The sequence below is a fragment of the Oncorhynchus gorbuscha genome, linkage group LG19 (assembly GCF_021184085.1).
Source record: "Oncorhynchus gorbuscha isolate QuinsamMale2020 ecotype Even-year linkage group LG19, OgorEven_v1.0, whole genome shotgun sequence".
In the NCBI taxonomy this organism is placed as follows: Eukaryota; Metazoa; Chordata; class Actinopteri; order Salmoniformes; family Salmonidae; genus Oncorhynchus; species Oncorhynchus gorbuscha.
Window position 1 is genome coordinate 13,876,578 of NC_060191.1, and position 13,804 is coordinate 13,890,381.

General features: G+C 45.0%; 1 pseudogene; it reads right to left on the reverse strand.

The window, feature by feature from the left end:
• LOC124006006 overlaps positions 1-13,804 on the reverse strand; it is a 47,493-nt pseudogene that overhangs the window by 11,327 nt on the left and 22,362 nt on the right.

The following is a 13,804-nucleotide window of genomic DNA, read 5'->3' on the forward strand; positions in this document are numbered from 1 at the left end:
TGTTTTTATTTTTTACATTTGCTAACATTTCTAAAAACCTGGTCTCACTTTGTCATTATGCAGTATTGTGTGTAGATTGCTGAGGATTTTTATTAATTGAATACGTTTTAGAATAAGGCCGTTAACAAGATGTGGAAAAAGTCAAAGGGTCTGAATACTTTCCGAAGGCACTGTATCCCCTTATTTTAGGTACTAAACTATCTCCATATACTGTACTTCCATAAATATCTTAAACTGGTACCGGGGACCTTCAGACAAGTCTTGTGAGGCTTATGGGCATCCTAGAGAAAAACGAAGAACACCATCATGTTCGTGAGAGTCTCAGCTTGTTAGCTTTCCTCACACATATTAGTGTGTAGCTACAAGAGTTTTGGACGCTACAGACAGAAGTTGGCAGAGGAGGCTGTACCGACTTCAGACAAGTCTTGTGAGGCTTGTGGTCATCCTAGAGGAAAACGGAGAGCACCACTGTGTTTGTGAGAATCTTAGAATGCTCATAATAGTTTGTAGGCTAAACTGTTCGGACGCTACAGACATTGGTGAGAAGATTTTCGGGATGTCTCATGGTCTGACAAACACGGCTTTAGCTCTACCACCTTTCACCAGATGCAGAAGGGCGATATCTCTTGCTTAAACAGACACATTTTTATGGGTATTTTTTGATTATGTTCATTTGATTTCCGCAAGGACACAGAAATTGTAGGCTAAGGGTTAAGACGGTGCTCCTCTATTCCTTCCTCTAGGACCTGACCAGGAAAAACTTCTGAGCAACCTCAGGAATCCATCTGTGAGGGATGTCTACTAACTCGAACCTGTGAATGCAGACGTGTAAAGTCGCCACCCTGCTGTGCCCACCTGTGAAGTCCATATGGTCTCTCTTCAGGTACTGTCCTCTGTCTGCAGCTCTAAACGTCTGGCCCTTGTTGAGGCCCTGCACCAGCAGCTTCTTGAAAGGCTCCCTGGAGTGGACATTCAAAGAGCTTATTTCATTTAGCCGTTTAAAAAAAAAATTCTGCAGGGGATAATTACACAGACGTTACAAAGACGTTTTGCCAATGGTGCCTTCTTCAGTTAGCGTCCACTTACTTTTAAGTGAACATTCTCACTTGATGTCAATGGGAGACTAAGTGAAAATTCAGCTTCATTGGAAGTTAGAATTCACCCCTAAGAGGGTTCAACCTTCTGGCACAATGGTTCTATTGATATCGACGGCTGAACAATAGTTGCTGTACCTGTGTCCCACTAGGCCCTGATCCCTACAGAAGTGACTGAGGAAGCGTGCATAGTACAGGTGCATAACAGCATGATCCTTCCCCCCCAATGTACACGTCCACAGGAAGCCAGTGGTCTGACAGGGAGCGCTCAAAAGGCCTGGGGTGGAGAGAGGGGGGCACATGTTAGTTTGAGTGAAGTAAACTGTTATGACTCCAATTTATATGTGGTGTTTTCTGTCGATTTGTTCTTTTTAAACTTCTTTTTACAGTATAGTGAGAGAATAATAATAATAATGTGAAGGAATTCACCAATATAACAAGTAGCTCAACTATAGAAGCTGTTATAGTAAATATGTGTCAGGTGCCTGGTCTTTGATATTACAGTTGAAGTCAGAAGTTTACATACACCTTAGCCAAATACATTTAAACTCAGGTGTTCGCAATTACTGACATTTAATCCAAGTAAAAATTCCCTTCTTCGGTCAGTTAAGATCACCACTTTATTTTAAGAATATGAAATGTCAGAATAATAGTAGAGTGAATGATTTATTTCAGCTTTTATTTATTGTATCACATTCCCAGTGGGTCAGAGGTTTACATACACTCAATTAGTATTTGGTATTATTGCCTTTAAATTGTTAAACTTGGGTCAAACGTTTCGGGTAGCCCTCCACAAGCTTTCCACAATAAGTTGTCTCATTCTTCCTGACACAGCTGGTGTAACTGAGTCAGGTGTGTAGGCTCGCACATGCCTTTTCAGTTCTGCCCACAAATGTTCTATAGGATTGAGGTCAGAGCTTTGTGATGGCCACTCCAATACCTTGACTTTGCTGTTCTTAAGCTATTTTGCCACAACGTTGGAAGTATGCTTGGGGTCATTGTCCATTTGGAAGACCCATTTGCAACCAAGCTTTAACTTCGTTTTGAGATGTTGCTCCAATATATCCACATCATTTTCCTACCTCATGATGCTGTATATTTTGTGAAGTGCACCAGTGCCTCCTGCAGAAAAGCACACCCACAACATGATGCTGCCACCCCTGTGCTTCACAGTGGGTATGGTGTTTTTCGGCTTGCAAGCCTCCCCTTTTTCCTCCAAACATAACAATGGTCATTATGGCCAAACAGTTATATTTTTGTTTCATCAGATCAGAGGACATTTCTCCAAAAAGTACGATCTTTGTACCCATGTACAGTTGCAAACCATCGTCTGGCTTTTTTTATGGCAATTTTGGAGCAGTGGCTTCTTCCCTGCTGAGTGGTCTTTCAGGTTATGTCGACATAGGACTCGTTATACTGTAGATATACAGTAGATACCTGTTTTCTCCAGCATCTTCACAAGGTCCTTTGCTGTTGTTCTGGGATTGATTTGCACTTTTACGCTCTAGGAGACAGAACGTGCTTCCTTCCTGCACAGTATGACAGCTATGTGGTCCCATGGTATACTTGCGTACTATTGTTTGTACAGATGAACGTGGTACCTTCAGGCATTTGAAATTGCTCCCAAGGATGAACCAGACTTGGAGGTCTACAATGTGTTTTCTGATTTTCCCTTGATGTCAACAAAGAGGCACTGAGTTTGAAGGTAGACCTAGAGATACATTCACAGGTACACCTTCAATTGACTCAAATGATGTCAATTAACCTATAAGAAGCTTCAAAAGCCATGACATAATTTTCTGGACTTTTCCAAGCTGTTTAAAGTTACAGTCAACTTAGTGTATGTAAATTTCTGACCCACTGGAACGTGCCGTCCTTGGCCAGCTCTCCCGCTATCTCTCTCTGAATGACCTTCTTGATCCAAATCAGTCAGGTTTCAAGACTAGTCATTCAACTGAGACTGCTCTCCTCTGTATCACGGAGGCGCTCCGCACTGCTAAAGCTAACTCTCTCTCCTCTGCTCTCATCCTTCTAGATCTATCGGCTGCCTTCGATACTGTGAACTATCAGATCCTCCTCTCCACCCTCTCTGAGTTGGGCATCTCCGGCGCGGCCCACGCTTGGATTGCGTCCTACCTGACAGGTCGCTCCTACCAGGTGGCGTGGCGAGAATCTGTCTCCTCACCACGCGCTCTCACCACTGGTGTCCCCCAGGGCTCTGTTCTAGGCCCTCTCCTATTCTCGCTATACACCAAGTCACTTGGCTCTGTCATAACCTCACATGGTCTCTCCTATCATTGCTATGCAGACGACACACAATTAATCTTCTCCTTTCCCCCTTCTGATGACCAGGTGGCGAATCGCATCTCTGCATGTCTGGCAGACATATCAGTGTGGATGACGGATCACCACCTCAAGCTGAACCTCGGCAAGACGGAGCTGCTCTTCCTCCCGGGAAGGACTGCCCGTTCCATGATCTCGCCATCACGGTTGACAACTCCATTGTGTCCTCCTCCCAAAGCGCTAAGAACCTTGGCGTGATCCTGGACAACACCCTGTCGTTCTCAACCAACATCAAGGCGGTGGCCCGTTCCTGTAGGTTCATGCTCTACAACATCCGCAGAGTACGACCCTGCCTCACACAGGAAGCGGCACAGGTCCTAATCCAGGCACTTGTCATCTCCCGTCTGGATTACTGCAACTCGCTGTTGGCTGGGCTCCCTGCCTGTGCCATTAAACCCCTTCAACTCATCCAGAACGCCGCAGCCCGTCTGGTGTTCAACCTTCCCAAGTTCTCTCACGTCACCCCGCTCCTCCGTTCTCTCCACTGGCTTCCAGTTGAAGCTCGCATCCGCTACAAGACCATGGTGCTTGCCTACGGAGCTGTGAGGGGAACGGCACCTCAGTACCTCCAGGCTCTGATCAGGCCCTACACCCAAACAAGGGCACTGCGTTCATCCACCTCTGGCCTGCTCGCCTCCCTACCACTGAGGAAGTACAGCTCCCGCTCAGCCCAGTCAAAACTGTTCGCTGCTCTGGCCCCCCAATGGTGGAACAAACTCCCTCACGACGCCAGGACAGCGGAGTCAATCACCACCTTCCGGAGACACCTGAAACCCCACCTCTTTAAGGAATACCTAGGATAGGATAAGTAATCCCTCTCACCCCCCCACTTTAAGATTTAGATGCACTATTGTAAAGTGACTGTTCCACTGGATGTCATAAGGTGAATGCACCAATTTGTAAGTCGCTTTGGATAAGAGCGTCTGCTAAATGACTTAAATGTAATGTAAAATGATACAGTGAAAAATAAATGAAATAATCTGTCTATAAAAAATTGTTGGAAATGCACAAAGTAGATGTCGTAAACGACTTGCCAAAACTATAGTTTGTTAACAAGAAATTTGAGGAGTGGTTGAAAAACAAGTTAATGACTCCAACCTAAATGTATGTAACGACTTCAACTGTATGTGTAGATATATCCTCTAGAGGGCAGCCTGGGCTTAATATCATCTATCCCACAAGTCAAGGAGCATCCTCCTGAAGGCACGCACACACACTCACAAATAAATGTATATCCTGATGATGAGTAATCAGAGCTCAGAGAGGAGAGGATCTGTCTGGTTGTAGATCTGACCAAGTCACCAGACAACAATGAGGAAGAGAATGAAGACGTAAGTTTGGCTGGCTGGGAAAACACTGTACCTCGGCTCAAAACTCCCAATGCTCCTTAGATAATGCTATATCACATAATGCTAATCCTCTCTGCCAGTGGATGATGTCTCAGAATAATTGAACTGGCTAAACGAGTTAGACTCACTGGGCAGAAAATGACCTACCCTCCCTGTGTACTGGTGTCAGGCCAAAAACACATGCACATGCACACCCGCGCACACGCACACAAACACACTAACCTCTTGGTGGCCCCCACCCTACCAAAACCTCAGCCCAGGCCACAGCAAGCCAACAGGATGCTCAAACAGTTTAATTGCTTTTTCAGTTCTGGCATAATCTGTCCAGCTAATACATAAAAGAGGGAAAGGCCAGCACCCTCTTAAAGTAGCTTTACAGCAGGGTAATTCCATTTGATTTCAATTCAATTTTGACAGCATCCATTTTGATGTGTTTCAAGCAGAACACCATAGTTCCTGTGCACAAGAAAGCGATGGTAACCTGCCTAAAATATTATCAAATATTATGAGTCACATGCGCCGAATACAACAGTGAAATTCTTACTTACAAGCCCCTAACCAACAATGCAGTTTAAAAAAATACGGATAAGAATAAGAAATAAAGGTAACAAGTAATTAACCAGCAGCAGTAAAATAACAATAGCGAGACTATATACTGAGGGGTACCGGTTATAGATTTTGTCGTGCCCTCTTCACAACTGTCTTAGTGTGCTTGGACCATGTTAGTTTGTTGGTGATGTGGACACCAAGGAACTTGAAGCTCTCAAACTGCTCCACTGCAGCCCTGTCGATGAGAATGGGGGCATGCTCGGTCCTCTTTTTCCTGTAGTCCACAATCATCTCCTTTGTCTTGATCACATTGAGGGAGAGGTTGTTGTCCTGGCATCCCACGGCCAGGTCTCCGTCCTCCTCCCTATGGGCTGGCTCGTTGTTGATCAGGCCTACCACTGTTGTGTCATAGGAAAACTTAATGATGGTGTTGGAGTCAACACTGAGGGGGCCCTGTGTTGAGGATCAGCGTGGCGGATGTGTTGTTACCTACCCTTACCACCTGGAGATGGCCCATCAGGAAGTCCAGGATCCAGTTGCAGAGGGAGGTGTTTAGTCCCAGGGTCCTTAGCTTTTTGATGAGCTTTGAGGGCACTATGGTGTTGAACGCTGAGCTGTAGTCAATGAACAGGATTCTCACATAGGTGTTCCTTTTGTCCAGGTGGGAAAGGGCAGTGTGGAGTGCAATAGAGATTGCATCATCTGTGGATCTGTTGGGGTGGTATGCAAATTGGAGTGGGTATAGGGTTTCTGGGATAATGGTGTTAATGTGAGCCATGATCAGCCTTTCAAAGCACTTCATGGCTACAGACGTGAGTGCTACGGGTCGGTAGTCATTTAGGCAGGTTACCTTCGTGTTCTTGGGCACAGGCACTATGGTGGTCAGCTTAAAACAAGTTGGTATTGCGTCTCCCAGGTGGTGCAGTGATCTAAGGCTGTGCCACCAGAGATTCTCGGTTCGAGCCCAGGCTTTGTTGCAGCCGGCCGCGATCGGGAGGTTCATGGGGCGACGCACAATTGGCCCAGTGTCGTCCGGGTTAGGGAGGGTTTGGCCGGCAGGGATATCCTTGTCTCATCGCGCACTGGTTGGTGCGGCTGGCTTCCGGGTTGGATGTGCATTGTGTCAAGAAGCAGTGCGACTAGGTTGGGTTGTGTTTCGGAGGACGCATGGCTCTCGACCTTCGCCTCTCCCGAGTCTGTACGGGAGTTGCAGCGATGAGACAAGACTGTAAACTACTGCCAATTGGATAGTACAAAATTGGGGAGAAAAAAGGGAGAAAATCAAAAAAATGTAAAAAAACATATTGGTATTACAGACTCGGACAGGGAGAGGTTGAACATGTCAGTGAAGACACTTGCCGGCATGCTCTCGGTACAAGTCCTGGTAATCCATCTGGCCCTGCGGCCTTGTGAATGTTGACCCGTTTAAAGTTCTTACTCACATCGGCTGCGGAGAGAGTTATCACACAGTCTTCCAGAACAGCTGGTGCTCTCATGCATGTTTCAGTGTTATTTGCGTTGAAGCGAGCATAGAAGTAGTTTAGCTCGTCTGGTAGGCTCGTGTCACTGGATAGCTCTCGGCTGTGCTTCCCTTTGTAACGGTTGGTCGGAACCGGTGTAGCACGATTCAATCTTAGTCCTGTATTGACACTTTGCCTGTTTGATGGTTCTTCGGAGGGCATAGCGTAATTTCCTATATGCTTCCGGGTTGCAGTCCTGCTCCTTGAAAGCGGCAGCTCTACCCTTTAGCACAGTGTGGATGTTGCCTGTAATCCATGGCTTCTGGTTGGGGTATATGCATACAGTCACTGTGGTGACGATGTCATCGATGCACTTATTGATGAAGCCAATGACTGATGTAGTGTACTCCTCAATCGGAGGAATCCCGGAACATATTCTAGTCTGTGCTAGCAAAACAGCAGCTTAGCATCTGCTTCATCTGACCACTTTTTATTGATCTATACACTGGAGCTTCCTGCTTTAATTTTTGCTTGTAAGCAGGAATCAGGAGGAAAGAATTATGGTCAGATTTGCAAAATGGAGTGCGAGTGAGAGCTTTGTATGCGTCTCTGTGTGTGGAGTGAAGGTGGTCCAGGGTTTTTAGAAATTTGGGAAAATGTATTTACGTTTCCCTGCATTTAAGTCCCTGGCTACTAGGAGTGCCGCCTCTGGGTGATCGTTTTCTTGTTTGCCTTTGGCAGAATACAGCTCATACAATGCTGTCTTAGTGCCGGCCTCTGACTGTGGTGGTATGTAAACAGCTACGAAAAATACAGATGAATACTCTAGGTAGGTAGTGTGGTCTACAGTTTATCATGAGATACTCTACCTCAGGCGAGCAATAGCTTGAGACTTCCTTAGAGATCGTGCACCTGCTTTTATGTATAAAAAAAGCATAGACCGCCGCCCCTTGTCTTACCAGACGCCACTGTTCTATCCTGACGGTGCAAAGTATAACCAGTCAGCTGTATGTCGATAGTGTCTCCGTGAAGCATAAGATATTAAGGTTTTGAATGTCCTGTTGGTCATTTAATCTTCCGCGTAGGTCATCTATTTTATTTTCCAAAGACTGCACGTTTGATAGCAGAATGGAAAGAAGTGGGGGTTTATTCGAATTCTCAGAAGGCAGCACGCCCTCAGGCCCCTGTTTCTCCGCCTCTTCTTCACGTAAATCATAGGGATCTGGGCCTGTTCCTGAAAAAGCAGTATATTGTTTACGTCGGCCTCGTCAGACTCGTCAATGGGAAAAAAGGATTCTGCCAGTCTGTGTGAGTAATCGCAGTTCTGATGTCCCGAAGTTATTTTCGGTCATAAGAGACGGTAGTGGCAAAATTATGTACAAAATAAGTAAAAAAATAAGTTACAAACAAACGAAAAAACACAACACAAACGTCTGCCTTCTTCTCCGGTGCCATCTTACACATTACTGCCCCGTAGCACTCACGTCAGTAGCCTTGAAGTGCTTTGAAAGGCTGGTCATGGCTCACATCAACACCATCATCCCAGAAACCAAAGACCCACCCCACTTCGTATACCACCCCAACAGATCCACAGATGACGCAAATCTCAATCACACTCTACACTACCCTTTCCATTCAGGCCAAAGAGTTCAATCTTGATTTCATCAGACCAGAGAATATTGTTTCACATGGTCTAAGAGTCCTTTAGGTGCCTTATGGCCAAATCCAAGCGGACTTTCATGTGCCATTTACTGAAGAGTGGCATCCTTCTCGCCACTCTACCATAAAGGCTTGATTGGTGGTGCTGCAAAAATGTTTATCCTTATGGAAGGTTCTCCCATCTCCACAGAGGAACTCTGCATGACAACGACCCGAAACACACAGCCAGGGCAACTAAGGAGTGGCTCCAAGAAGCATCCCAAGGTCCTGGAGTGGCCTAGCCAGTCTCCAGACCTAAACCCAATAGAAAATCTTTGGGAGGGAGCTGAAAGTCCGTATTGCCCAGCGACAGCCCCGAAACCTGAAGGATCTGGAGAAGGTCTGTATGGAGGAGTGGGCCAAAATCCCTGCTGCAGTGTGTGCAACCCTGGTCAAGAACTACAGGAAACGTATGACCTCTGTAATTGTAAACAAAGGTTTCTGTACCAAATATTAAGTTCTGCTTTTCTGATGTATCAAATACTTATGTCATGCAATAAAATGCTAATTAATTACTTAAAAATCATACAATGTGATTTTCTGGATTTTTGTTTTAGATTCCGTCTCTCACAGTTGAAGTGTACCTATGATAAAGATTACAGACCTCTACATGCTTTGAAAGTAGGAAAACCTGCAAAATCGGCAGTGTATCAAATACATGTTCTCCCCACTGTATACACACACACACACACACACACACACACACACACACACACACACACACACACACACACACACACACACACACACACACACACACACACACACACACACACACACACACACACACACACAGTTGAAGTCGGAAGTTTACATACACTTATGTTGGAGTCATTAAAACCCGTTTTTCAACCACTCCACAAATTTCTTGTTAATAAACTATAGTTTTGGCAAGTCGGTTAGGACATCTACTTTGTGCATGACAAGTAATTTTCCAACAATTGATTACAGACAGATTATTTCACTTAGAATTCACTGTATTACAATTCCAGTGGGTCAGACGTTTACATACACTCACTTGACTGTGCCTTTAAACAGCTTGGAAAATTCCAGAAAATGATGTCATGGCTTTAGAAGCTTCTGATAGGTTAATTGACATCATTTGAGTCAATTGGAGGTGTACCTGTGGATGTATCTCTAGGCCTACCTTCAAACTCAGTGCCTCCTTGTTGACATCATGGGGAAACCAAAATAATTTTCCCAAAAGCTCAGAAAAAAAATTGTAGACCTCCACAAGTCTGGTTTATCCTTGGGAGCAATTTCCAAACACCTGAAGGTACCCCGTTCATCTGTACTAACAATAGTACACAAGTATAAACACCATTGGACCAGGCAGCTGTCATCCTAATTGACCTAAAACAGGGAATTTTTACTTGGATTAGGAATTGAGAAAAACTGAGTTTAAATGTATTTGGCTAAAGTGTAACTTCAACTGATATATATATAAAAAAAAAAAATCCATAAATTATTAAATAGTTTGACAACCCTGTTTATAAGCTTTGAAATGATATCAATCTCAACTGTTTATCTTTTCCAGTGATGACGACTTGGATGTATCCTGGTACTGTGCACTATACAACAATGGGTCAACTTTGAGCATCTTTATCTCTCGATTGTTTGGGCATTCAGGTCCAAAACGCCACTTTCTGAGCACTTCCACAAATGAGCAAATATGTATATGTAAGATTTTGTTCGAATCAAAAGGGGTGTTGTCAAAAAGTGATTGAATTGAAATGGATTTACCCAGCAAGGTCAGTGAAGGAAAGACAAGTCCTGCCTTTGGGGAAATTAATCTCTTTTGTTAAAGCTCTGGGTATCGCCACCGCCCCAGCAGCTAACGGCCAGGAGTTTATCATCTCCATCAGCAGGGAATACAAGTTAAGGATATGTGTGCTTGTTTGCGTGTGTACGAAATTAACTGTTTGAGAGAAAGTGTAAAATGGTGCGCTGATGTGTGGGTGGAAAAAACATTTGTCAGTGATTAAATGGACAATGCATATTACATTTGTAATATTTGTCTAGATTCTCGTTGTATACAAAACTATTTACCTAAGGTGACTTTTGTCTCTACTTCTGTTTCATTTTGGAACAGTCCCAAAAAATATCATCTCTAATCTTCCCTTTTAAATCAGTCAGTACCAGGTCCTACAACACTCCCTCTCCCGCTCTCTATCCCTCTTTCATGTTGTAGGGACTGCTACTGACTGATGTAAAAGTAGAGATTATATTTTGGGGGGGGGATAGGAGGATAGATAAAACAAACAGAGAGAGCGATACTACAGACAGAGGAAGGGAAAATCACAGATCACCTGTCTTGGTTGTGGGGGTCAGTATCTGAAATAGTACCAGGATAAGTCCACAAACATGTCCATGGTGTCGGTCTGCCATCTGGCCGGCCCTTTACACCTGACAAGACACAACAGGAGAGAGGGGTCAAATAGAACCAGAACAACATTTGTTTAATGTGCATTTAAAACAATGCAACAAATGTAACAGTTAGCACTTGAACCTAATTTCCAGCAGGAGGGAGATATGACTCCAAATGTCAAACACAGTATAATGATTGAACATGACACGGCTCAAGTCTTCGTGGATATTTTGTCATGTAGCTAGCGAGCTGGTTTGAATCACCGTTTCTTATTTATAGTGACACATGAGAGTGAAAAGTGCAGTCATTTAAGAAATTATAAACATCTCCTCTATTGTCCTAATGTGAAATTACTTTTGTTAGTTTAGTTTGTAAGCATAAAGTGTCCAGAGGACTGGCCTGTGTAGTGTGTATCTAATGTGAGCTGGAACCCTCTGTCTGTGGAGGTCATGTCCCGTAGGAGATGCCACAGTCAGGCTGGAACCACTACACTACACAGCCATCAGATCCCTGCTCCTGTGCCCTGACTAAATAGCACTGCCAGAGGGACACAGAACCGGCCAGCACCATGCCAGCTTGGTGGGTGGGTGGGTGTGTGTGTGCACCAGCTTGGTGGGTGGGTGGGTGTGTGTGTGCACCAGCTTGGTGTGTTTGTGTGTCTGTTGGAAGTGCCATCCCAGCCCTTTTCATCCAATCCAAACAGAGCTCTATGTACACACTGCTCATCTGTCAGCCTCACAGAGAGCAACACATGACACTGGCAAAGGCAAGTGACAAAAAAACTTTTTTTTGTACCTACTTTCAACATGCACATTGGAACTGAGAATGTGTCTCACTGTTTAATGAGTCTCCATAGAATAGAACCACCCAGTCAGTATCACCATGCCAGGAAGACCATCAGCAACACTAAAGAAGAACACTACAGCACCCAGTCAGTATCACCATGCCAGGAAGACCATCAGCAACACTAGAGAAGAACACTACAGCACCCAGTCAGTATCACCATGCCAGGAAGACCATCAGCAACACTAGAGAAGAACACTACAGCACCCAGTCAGTATCACCATGCCAGGAAGACCATCAGCAACACTAGAGAAGAACACTACAGCACCCAGTCAGGATCACCATGCCAGGAAGACCATCAGCAACACTAGAGAAGAACACTACAGCACCCAGTCAGTATCACCATGCCAGAAAGACCATCAGCAACACTGGAGAAGAACACTACAGCACCCAGTCAGTATCACCATGCCAGAAAGACCATCAGCAACACTGGAGAAGAACACTACAGCACCCAGTCAGTATCACCATGCCAGGAAGACCATCAGCAACACTAGAGAAGAACACTACAGCACCCAGTCAGTATCACCATGCCAGGAAGACCATTCAGCAACACTAGAGAAGAACACTACAGCACCCAGTCAGTATCACCATGCCAGGAAGACCATCAGCAACACTAGAGAAGAACACTACAGCACCCAGTCAGGATCACCATGCCAGGAAGACCATCAGCAACACTAGAGAAGAACACTACAGCACCCAGTCAGAATCACCATGCCAGGAAGACCATCAGCAACACTAGAGAAGAACACTACAGCACCCAGTCAGTATCACCATGCCAGCAAGACCATCAGCAACACTAGAGAAGAACACTACAGACCCAGTCAGAATCACCATGCCAGGAAGACCATCAGCAACACTAGAGAAGAACACTACAGCACCCAGTCAGTATCACCATGCCAGGAAGACCATCAGCAACACTAGAGAAGAACACTACAGCACCCAGTCAGTATCACCATGCCAGGAAGACCATCAGCAACACTAGAGAAGAACACTACAGCACCCAGTCAGTATCACCATGCCAGAAAGACCATCAGCAACACTGGAGAAGAACACTACAGCACCCAGTCAGTATCACCATGCCAGGCAGACCATCAGCAACACTAGAGAAGAACACTACAGCACCATACCTGGTCCTCTTTAGCATGGCGCTTTTAATGGCACAAACAGGCAAAAGTTGTCACACACAAGCATATCAACACACCCTCACACTTTACTCCTAAAGTGAGAATACCCCTCTTCATCAACAATCTCTCTCTCTCACACACACACACACACACACACACACACACACACACACACACACACACACACACACACACACACACACACACACACACACACACACACACACACACACACACACACACACACACACACACACACACACACACACACACACACACACACACACTTTAATAAGGCAGAGGGGATGCTTAGCAACAAGGCTGAGGTGTAGCAGGTTAATACCTAGGTGCCATTTCATGAGTTCAAAATGCACCATCATACCAATGAGCCTTTCATGACAAAATAGCTAAATAAAGAATTAAAAACCCACACAGAAGAGGCATTATATTATTCCAAGAATTCCATGCGGCTGCACACCACTCTCCTGTGGTTTTCCCTCTCTATGATCGACCATTCAGGGTACAGATTGTTGTAATTTGACAGACATACAGTTTCAGACTCCTGGGAGGCTGTGATTGTTGGACACATGTGCTATCTATGACTATGGTTATTCCCTGTCCTGCTGTATATAGGCTGATTTCAGGAATGACAGAGTAGCGGAGCTACAATTCCAACCAGATAGCAAGCAATAATTTATCTACAACATAAGGGAGTGAGGAACCTAATTGAAGGGGGCCTGATGGGAGGGATGTTTAACCTGATAACTAGCTGTTATTGGCAGAGAGGTTTGGAACTCGCTTTGTTTTTGGTCTATTAACTTATACCGCCTGGTGATGTCACCAGGCAAGCCAAAACGGGAATCAGAAACACTATCCTGGTGTAGCAAGCTAGCTGGACTAATTACACACAGGGTTCAACTGAGGGGCCAATTCACAGCAGTAGGCAGACAGGGAGCAGAGACAATATCAGCGGTGG